Below are 9,009 nucleotides of genomic sequence, written 5' to 3' on the forward strand. Positions count from 1 at the left end.
CACTTGCCTGGCATGTGTGAGGCACTAGGTTCAACTCTCAGCCACCACATATAAATAAATTTTTAAAAATAAAGGTCTATCAACAATTTAAAAAATATTTTTTTAAAAAAAGAACTGAAAGAATTGCAAGGAAAAATAGACAAATCCAGAATTACAGCTGCAGATATCAACTCTCTGCTAAGTGACAGAGCAGGCAGAAAATCAGGGTACAGCTGAACAGAATACCACCACTGATCAACTAAATGAAACTGAATAACAAAACTAGTTGAATATAGAATAACGCACAACAGCAGAATGAATACATGTTCTTCCCAAGCTCACAGAAACATTCACCAAGAACGACCACATTATGTGCCAAAAACACACCTTAACAAATTTAAAAGAACAGAAATAATACAAAGTGTGCTCTCAGACCACCATGGAAAGAAACTAGAAATCAATAACAGAAAGCTCAGCTCCAAAATACTTAGAGATTAAATAAGGCACTTCTAAATAATGCATACATCTTGAAAAAAAGTGTCAAGACAAAATTTAAAATATGTAGAAGTAAACAAAAATTTACTTATCAAAACAAATGACATGCAGCAGAGCTTACAGGAAAATTTATAGCATTAGACAAATAAAACTAAAATCAGTAATTTAAGCTTCTACCCTAAGAAACTAGAAGAGAAGCAGTCTGGCAAATGGCGCACACCTGTAATCCCAGCTACTCAGGAGATAGAGGCAGAAGGATTGCAAGTTCAAGGCCATCCTCAGCAACTGAATGAGATACTCAGCATCTTAATGAGACCTCCATCTCAAAATAAAAAATAAAAAGGGCTGGGAATGGAGCTCAGTGGTAAAACACCCTGAGTTCAATCTCTAGTACCAAAAACAAAAATCAGCTAGAAGTAAAATAAATTGAAAATAAAATAAGCAGAAAAAAATTCAATTAACAGAAATCAATAAAAGTGAAAATAGGAAACCAATACAGAAAAGTGAACAAACCAAAAGCTGCTTTGTTTGGTTTCTGTTTTGTTTTGTTTTGTTTTTTTAAGATCACTAAGTTGATAAGCCTCTAGCCAGGCATATTATAAAAAAAGAGAAAATACAAATTACTGACCTCCCCCCATTAAATGCATAATAAAAGAAAGTTATAAACAATTTTATGACCACAAATTTGATAATTTAGATTAAATGGGCCAACTCCTTGGAAGATATAAATACAGACAAGGACAAACAGAACTGAAAAAGCCTATATCCATTAAAGAAACTGAATCGATAAGCAATAAGCTTCTAGAACAAAAGTATCAGAGCCAGAAAGTTTTGCAGGTAAATCCCACTATCAAAATATCAAGAAAATTATATCATAACTCTACAATCGCTTCCAAAAAACAGATGCAAAAAGAAAACATCCAAGCTCATTCTATCGAGTTAGCATTATCCACATACCAAAGACAAAGAAAGACATTACAAGAATGAAAAACTAAAGACTACTCTCTCATAAACATAGACATAAAAACTCTCAAACAAAATACACTCTCACAAACATAGACATAAAAGTTCTCAAACAAAATATAAGCAAATCAAATACAACAATCTATAAAAAGAATTTTATAACACAAATAAATAGAATTTACTCCAGGTATGTAAGTCTGGGTCAGTATTTGAAAATCATTTAGTGGAAGTTATCACAACAATAGGCTAAATAAAAAAAAACCATGATTATCCCAATATGACAGAAAAAAACATTTGACAAAATTCAACTCAAAACACTCAACAAACTACAAATTTGAGGAAGTTTCCCAACTGATAAAGGGAATATACCAAGAAAAAAATTACTAACATCACAACTAATCACTAACATCAATGTTCCCTCCCCTCTCCTCAGCAAGATCAGGGACAGGACAAGCATGTTTGCTCTCAATATTTTTATTCCACAGTCATGGAGGCTCCAAGCATATAAATCAGGCAAGAGAAAGAAACTTAAAACACTCACATTCAGAAGAAAGGAGTAAAATTACCTTATTTGCAAATAACATAATCTTATATACAGGTATTATTAAGAAATTCACTAAAAATCTATTAGAATAAATGAGTTCATCAAAATTGCACAAGATTAATTATACAAAAATCAACTGTTTCTATACACTAGCAATGAGCAATCTAAAAGTGAAATTAAGAAAACAATTTCATTTACAATAGCATCAAAAAAATACTAGGAATAGACTTAAAAGTAGACAAACCTACTGAGAGAGAAAATAGATAAACATTGTTTTAGGACTAGGAGACAGAGGCTGACTGAAGAGTCACTGCCAAAGACAATAGGGTTTATTTTTATTTTGATTTAAAATGAGTTCTAAAATTGGATTGTATTGATAGTTAAAACATAACTGAATACACTAAAGCAACTATCCATTTTGAATATTAAATGGTATGCTATTTGAATCATTATTTCAATAAAAAGTTAAAATATATACATATATCAATATATCTTTACTTTTTTATTTTTACATAAAAAATATCAAAATATATTTTTTAAAACATAGAAAAAACACGAAATGAATCAACCTGTTAAAAAGAAAAGGAAAGATGGACATTATTACCCTATATACGTGGATGATTACACTACTAGTGTGACTCTGCATCATATTCAGCCACAGGAAGAAGATGTTGTGCTCCATTTGTGTACAATGTGTCGAGATGCATTCTACTGTCATGTATAACTAATTAGAACAAATTTAAAAAGAAAAGGAAGTAGAAATAGGAAAACCAATTACAGACCTCTGTAGCATAGGGAGACCAACTACAGATCTCTGTAGCAGTCCATAAGGCTGGCTTAGATAACATAGATAAAGAAGAACATGAAATATTTCAGACACTTGGTAAGACATGACAATCTAAATGTCATGACTGAAGAAGTAGGTATCATGAATGACTCTGCACTATACATTTGCTTATTTGCCCTATTTTTGCTAGAAGTTATTCCACCAGGTTTACCAAGATCTTTGAAATGGTCACAATTATAGAAGCTTGCCACACTGGGAGAAGATTAGTAGGGAAAAAGGAAGGATCATTCCAGGAGGTGTTTGCAGAAACCACGACACAGAATACAGCAGGAGAAGCTAAAAGTTAAGGGAGATGGACTGTAAAGACCCGATGGCTGAGAAGGACTTGCAGGCAACAGGGAGCAATTAATGGTTTTTAACTGAGCAGAGGAAGGGTCCAGGGGTATCAGGGCCCAGGAGGAGTGGGGCACAGGGAATCCAGGGCAATTGGGGAGTAGAACCGGGAGTAGCAGGGCCCAGGGAGTAGGGTCATAGGGAGCAGAGCCAGAGGGAGCGGGACCCAGAGAAGCAGGACCAAGGAGAGCAGAGCCAAGGGGGAGCAGGACTCAGTGGGAGTGGAGCCTAGGGAGGAGAATGGCCCAGCAGAGCAGGGCCAGGAGGAGCAGGGCCCAGGAGAAGCAGGGATCAGGTTGAGCAGGGCCCAAGGTAGCATGGCCCATGTGGAGCAAGACCATGGGGAGAAGGGCCCAGGGGGAGCAAGGCCCTGGGGGAGCAAGGCACGGTGGAACAGGGCCCAAGTGAGCAGGGCCAGGGCGAGGAGGGCCCATGGGCAGCAGTGCCAGGGGGAACAGAGCCCAGAAAAGCAGGACCAGAGGGAGCAAGGCCCAGGGGGAGCAGGGCACAGGAAAACCGATGCCTAGGTGGAGAAGAACCAGGGAGAGCAGGGCACAAGGGAGCAGGGTAAGGGGAAGCAGGGCCCTGGGGAGCAGGGCCAAGAGGAGCAGGGCCTGGGGAAACAGGATCAGAGTGACCAGGGCCAAGAGGAGCAGGGCCAGGGGGAACAGGGTAGGGGGAGCTGGGCCAGAGGTATGGGGTCCGGGGAAGCAGGACCAGGGGGAGCAGAGCCAAGGGGGAGCTGGGTTCAGGGGGAATGGAGCCCAAGCAGGGAGCAGGGAGGGCCCAGAAGAGCAGGGCCAGGTGGAGCAGGGCCCAGGGGGGAACAGGACCAGAGGGAGAACAGTCCAGGGGAACAGGGCCAGGGGGAGCAGGACACAGGGGGAGCAAGGTCTAGGGGAGCGGCGACAGGGGGAGATGTAAACAATGGGAGTAGGGCCCAGGGAGCAGGGCCAGGGAGAGCATGTCCCAGGGGAGCATATCTCAGGAAAGCAGGGTCAGGAAGAGAAGGGGCCAGGAGAAGCTGGGAACAGGGGGAGCAGAGCCCAGGTGATTAGGCCCAGGGGAAGCAGGGCCAGGGCTAGCAGGGGCAGGCGAGCAAGGCCCAGGAGAAGCAGGAAACAGAGAGCAGGGCCAGGGGGAGCAGAGCCAGGGGATTATGGCAGGGGGAGCAGGGCCCATGGGGAGCAGGGCCATGGTTATCAGGACCAAGTGGAGCAGAGCCCAAGGATAGCAGGACCAGGGGATTAGGTTCAGGGGGAGCAGGGCCCATGGGGAGCAGTGCCAGGGGTAACAGGGCCTAGGAAAGTAGGACCATAGACGCAGGGCTCAGGGGAGCATGACCTAGGGGAGTAGGGCCAGGGGGAACACGGCCAGGGGGAGCAGGGCCAGAGGGAACTGGGCCCGGGGAAGCAGCACCAGGGGGAGCAGGGCCCAGAGGAAGCTGGGCCCAAGGGGGAGCAGGACCCAAGGGAGTAGGGCCAGGAAGAACAGGGCCCAGGGGGAGAAGGACCAAAGGGAGCACAGCCCAGGGAAGCAAGGCCAGGGGAGAACAGGGCCCAGGGGTGCGGGGCCCAGGGAGAGGAGGTCCAGGGGGAGCAGGGCCTGGGAGAGCAGGGAAAGGGGGAACAGGGACCATGGGGATTAGGGCCATGGTTATCAGGACCAGGTGGAGCAGGTCCTAAGGAGAGCAGGAAAGGGGATTAGGGCCAGGGGGAGCAGGTCACAAGGAGAGAAGGAAAGGGGATTAGGGCCACGGGGAGCAGAGCCCATGGGGAGCAGTGCCATGGGGAGCAGAGACCAACAAAGCAGGACCAGAGGGAGCAGGGCCCAGGGGAACAGAACCTAGGGGAGTAGGGCCAGGGAGGAGCAGGACCCAGGGAGCAAGGCCGGGGGGGAACAGGTCCCGGGGGGGAGGGGAGCAGGGCCCAGGGGAACAGGGCTAGGAGAAGCAGGGCCCGGGGAAGCAGGACCAGAGAGAGAAGGGCCCAGGGGAGCAAGACCCAGGGGAGCAGAGCCAGGAGGAACAGGGCCAGGGGGAGCAGGGCCAGAGGGAGCTGGTCCTGGGATAGTAGGACCAGGGGGAGCAGGGCCAAGGGGGAGCAGGGCTCTGTGGGAGTGGAGCCCATCGGGGAGCAGGGCCCAGGAGAGCAGGGCCAGATGGAACAGGGCCCTGGGGGAGCAGGACCAGAGGGAGAACAGCCCAGGGGAGCAGGGCCAGGTAGAGAAGGGCCGGGGGAGAAGGACACATGGGGAGTAGGGCCCAGGGGAGCAGGGCCAGGGAGAGCAGTTCCCAGGGGAGCAGGGCCCAGGGTAGCAGAGCAAGGAGAAAAGGGCCAGGTGAAGCAGGACCCAGGGGAGCAGGGATAGAGGGAGTAGGGCCCAGGTTAGCAGGACTGGGTGAGTAGGCCCCAGGGGAGCAGGGCCAGGGGAGCAGGGCCAAGGAGGAGCAGGACCAGAAGGAGCAGGGCCCAATGAGAGGAGGCCTAAGGGGAGAAGGGCCCAGGAAAGCAAGGATAGGAGGAGCAGAACCCACAGGGAGTAGGGCCAGGGGGAACAGGGCCAGCGAGCAGGGCCCCTGGATACAGAACCAGGGTGAGCAGGGCCTAAGGGGAGCAGGGCCCAGGGAGAGAGGGGCAAAGTGAAACCATGGCCCAGGGGGAGCAGAACCATGGGAGCAGGGCCCAGGGAGCACGGCTATGGGGGAGCAGGGCTCAGGCGATGAGGACCAAGGGGAGTAGGACACATAGGTGCATGGCCTAGGGAAGCAGGTCCCAGGGGAGCAGGACACAGTGGGAGCAGGGCCCAGGGAGAGCAGTATCAGGGAGAGCAGAGCCTGGGGAAGCAGGCACAGGGGAAGCAGGGAAAGGGGGAGCAGGACGAGGGACAGCAGGGTCCAGGAGAAACAGGGAACAGGGGGAGCTGGGCCTGAAATAGCACGGCCCATTTGGAGCAGGGCCCGGGGGGAGAAGGGCCTAGGGGAAGCAGGGTGCAGTGGAGCTGGGCCCAGCATGAGCAGGGCCCAGGGGAGCAGGGCCATGGGTAGCAGGACCAGGCAGAGCAAGGCCTAGGGAGAGCAGAACCAGCAGATTAGGGACAGGGGGAGTAGGGCCCATGGGGAGGAGTGCCAGGGGGAGCAAGGCCCAGGAAAGCAGGACCAGAGAGAGCAGGACCCAGGGGAGCTGGGCCAGGAGGAACATGGCCAAGGGGAGCAGGGCCAGAGGGAGCGCGCCCAGGGGAGCAGGGCCAGGAGGGAGCAGGGCCCAGGGGAGCAGAGTTCAAGGGGATCAGGGCCTAGGAAGAGCAGAACCAGGGAGAGAGGGCTCAGGGGAGCAGGACTGGAGGGAGTAGGGCCCAGGGGAGCATGGCCAGGGGGACTAGGGCTGGGGAGAGCTGGAACAGGTGGAGCAGGGCCCAGGGAGAGGAGGATCAGGGAGAGCAGGGCCCAGGAGAGCAGGGCTAAGGGGAGCAGAGTACACAAAGAGTAGGGGCAGGGGTAGCAGGGCCAGGGGAGCAGGGCCCAGGGGGAGCAAAGCCCAGTGGGGAGAAGGACCCAGGGGAGCAGGGCCAGAGGGAGCAGGTTAAGGGGGAGCAGGATACAGGGGAGCAGGGCCAATGGGAGCAGGGCCAGGGGGAGCAGGGCCTGGGAGGAGCAGGAAAGGTGAGCAGGGCCCAGAGAGAGAGGAGGACTAGAGCTGTGACCAGGACAGCAGGGCCCAGGGGAGCAGGGCCAGGGGGAGCAATACACAGGAAGCAGGACCCAGAGGATCAGAGCCAGGGGGAGCAGTGCCAGGAGAAAAAGGCCAGGAGAGCAGGAACAGAGGGAGCAGACCAAGGGCAGCAGGGCCAGGGGAAAGAGGGCCCAGGAGAGCATGGCCCAGGAGAGCAGGAACAGGGGGAGCAGAGCCCAGTGGAGCAGGACTTGGGGGAGTAGGGCCCAGGAGACTAAGGCCAGGGGGAGCAGGGCCCAGGAGAAGCAGGACCAGGTAGGGTAGGGCCCATGGAAGGGAGGACCAATGGGAGCAGGGCCCAGGGAAGCAGGGCTAAGAGGAGCAGAGCTCATAGGATTAGGGCCAAGGGGAGCTGAGCCAGGGGAGCAGGGCCCATGGGGAGCAAGATCAGTGGGAGCAGGACCCAAGGGGAGCAGGGCCCAGGGTAGCAGGGCCAGGAGGAGCAGTGCCCATGGGGAGCAGGACCAGAAGGAGAACAACCCAGGGTAGCAGGGCCAGGGGGAGCAGGACACAATGGGAGCAGGTCCCAGGGGAGCAGGGCCCAAGGCAGCAGAGCCAGGGGTAGCAGTGCCAGAGAATAGGGCCAGGGGGAGCACGGCCAGGGGGAGCAGAGCCCAGGGGAGAAGGGCCAGGGGAGCAGGGCCCAGGAGAGCAGGGCCCAGGAGAGCAGGGTACAGGAGAGCAGGGCACAGGAGAGCAGGGCCAGGCGTGCAGGGCCCAGGCGAGCAGGACTGGGGGTAGTAGGGCCCAGGGGAGCAGGGACAGGGGGAGCCTGGCTGGGGAGGAGAAGGACCGGGTGGAGCAGGGCCCAGGGAAAGGAAAACCAGGGAGAGCAGGGCCCAGGATAGGTGGGCTAGGGGTAGCATAGCCCACAGGGAGTAGGGCCAGGGAAAGCAAGTCCCATAGGAGCAGTGCCCAGGGAAGCAGAGCCAGGGAGGAAAGGGCCAGGGGGAGCAGTCCAGGGGGAGCAGGTCTGGAGGAGCAGGCTCAGAGATCAGGGCAAGGGGGAACAGAGAAAGGGATAGCAGGGGAAGGAGAAACAGGGAACATGGAGAGAAGGGCCTACAGGAGCAGGGCCCATGGGGAGCAAGACCAGCAGGATCAGGGCCCAGGGGGATAAGGGCCCAGGGGGAGCATGGTGCAGAAGAGCAGAGCTGATGGGTATCAGGGCCCAGCAGAGCAGGCCCAGGGGAAGCAGGGATCAGTAGCCTAGGGCCCAGGGGAGCAAGCCCAGGGGAGAATGGCCAGAGGATTAGGGCCAGGAAGAGCAGGGCCAACAGGGAGCAGGGCCAGGGAGAGCAGGGCCCAGGAAAGAAAGACAAGAGGGAGCATGGCCCAGGGGAGCAGGGCCAGGGGCAACAGGGCCAGGGGCAACAGGGCCTGGTGAGCAGGGCCCATGAGGAGCAAGACCAGGGGAGCAGGGCCCAAGGGAAGAAGGGTCCAGGGGGAGTAGGGTATAGGGAAGCAGGGCCCAGGAGGAGCATGGCCCAGGGGAGCAGGGACATGGGAATCAGGGCCCAGGAGAGCAGGGCCCAGGTGACCAGGGCCAGGGAGAGCAGGGCCAAGGGATTAGGGCCAGAAAGAGCAGGGCCCATGGGGAGCAGGGCCAGGGGAAGCAGGACACAGGGGTTGCTGGGCACAGGGGTGCAGGGCCAGGGGGAGAAATACTCAGGGGGAACAGGGCCCAGGGTAGCAGGGACAGGGAGAGCAGGTCGCAGAGGAGCAGGGTCCAAGGGAACAGAACCAGAGGGAGTAGAGCCAGGGATAGAAGGGCCAGGGGGAGCAGGGTCAGAGGAGAAGGGCCCAGGGAGAGCAGTACCAAGGGGAGCAGGGCCTGGGGAAGCAGTCCCAGGAGAAGCAGGAAAAGGGGGAGCAGGGCCAGGGGGAACAGGGCTCTGGAGAAGCAGAGTAAGGGGTTAAGGGCCTGGGGGAGCAGGGCCCAGGGAGAGAAGGGACCAGGGGGAGCAGGTCCCAGAGGAGCAGAGTCGGGGGAGTAGAGCCAGGCATAAAAGGGCCAGGGGGAGCAGAGCCAGAGGGAGAAGGGCTGAGGGACAGCAGTACCAGGGGGGAGCAGGGCCCCGGAGAAGCAGGGAACAGGGGAAAATGCCTGGGAGAGC

The sequence above is a fragment of the Urocitellus parryii genome, chromosome 13 (genome assembly GCF_045843805.1).
Source record: "Urocitellus parryii isolate mUroPar1 chromosome 13, mUroPar1.hap1, whole genome shotgun sequence".
NCBI classification, from domain to species: Eukaryota; Metazoa; Chordata; class Mammalia; order Rodentia; family Sciuridae; genus Urocitellus; species Urocitellus parryii.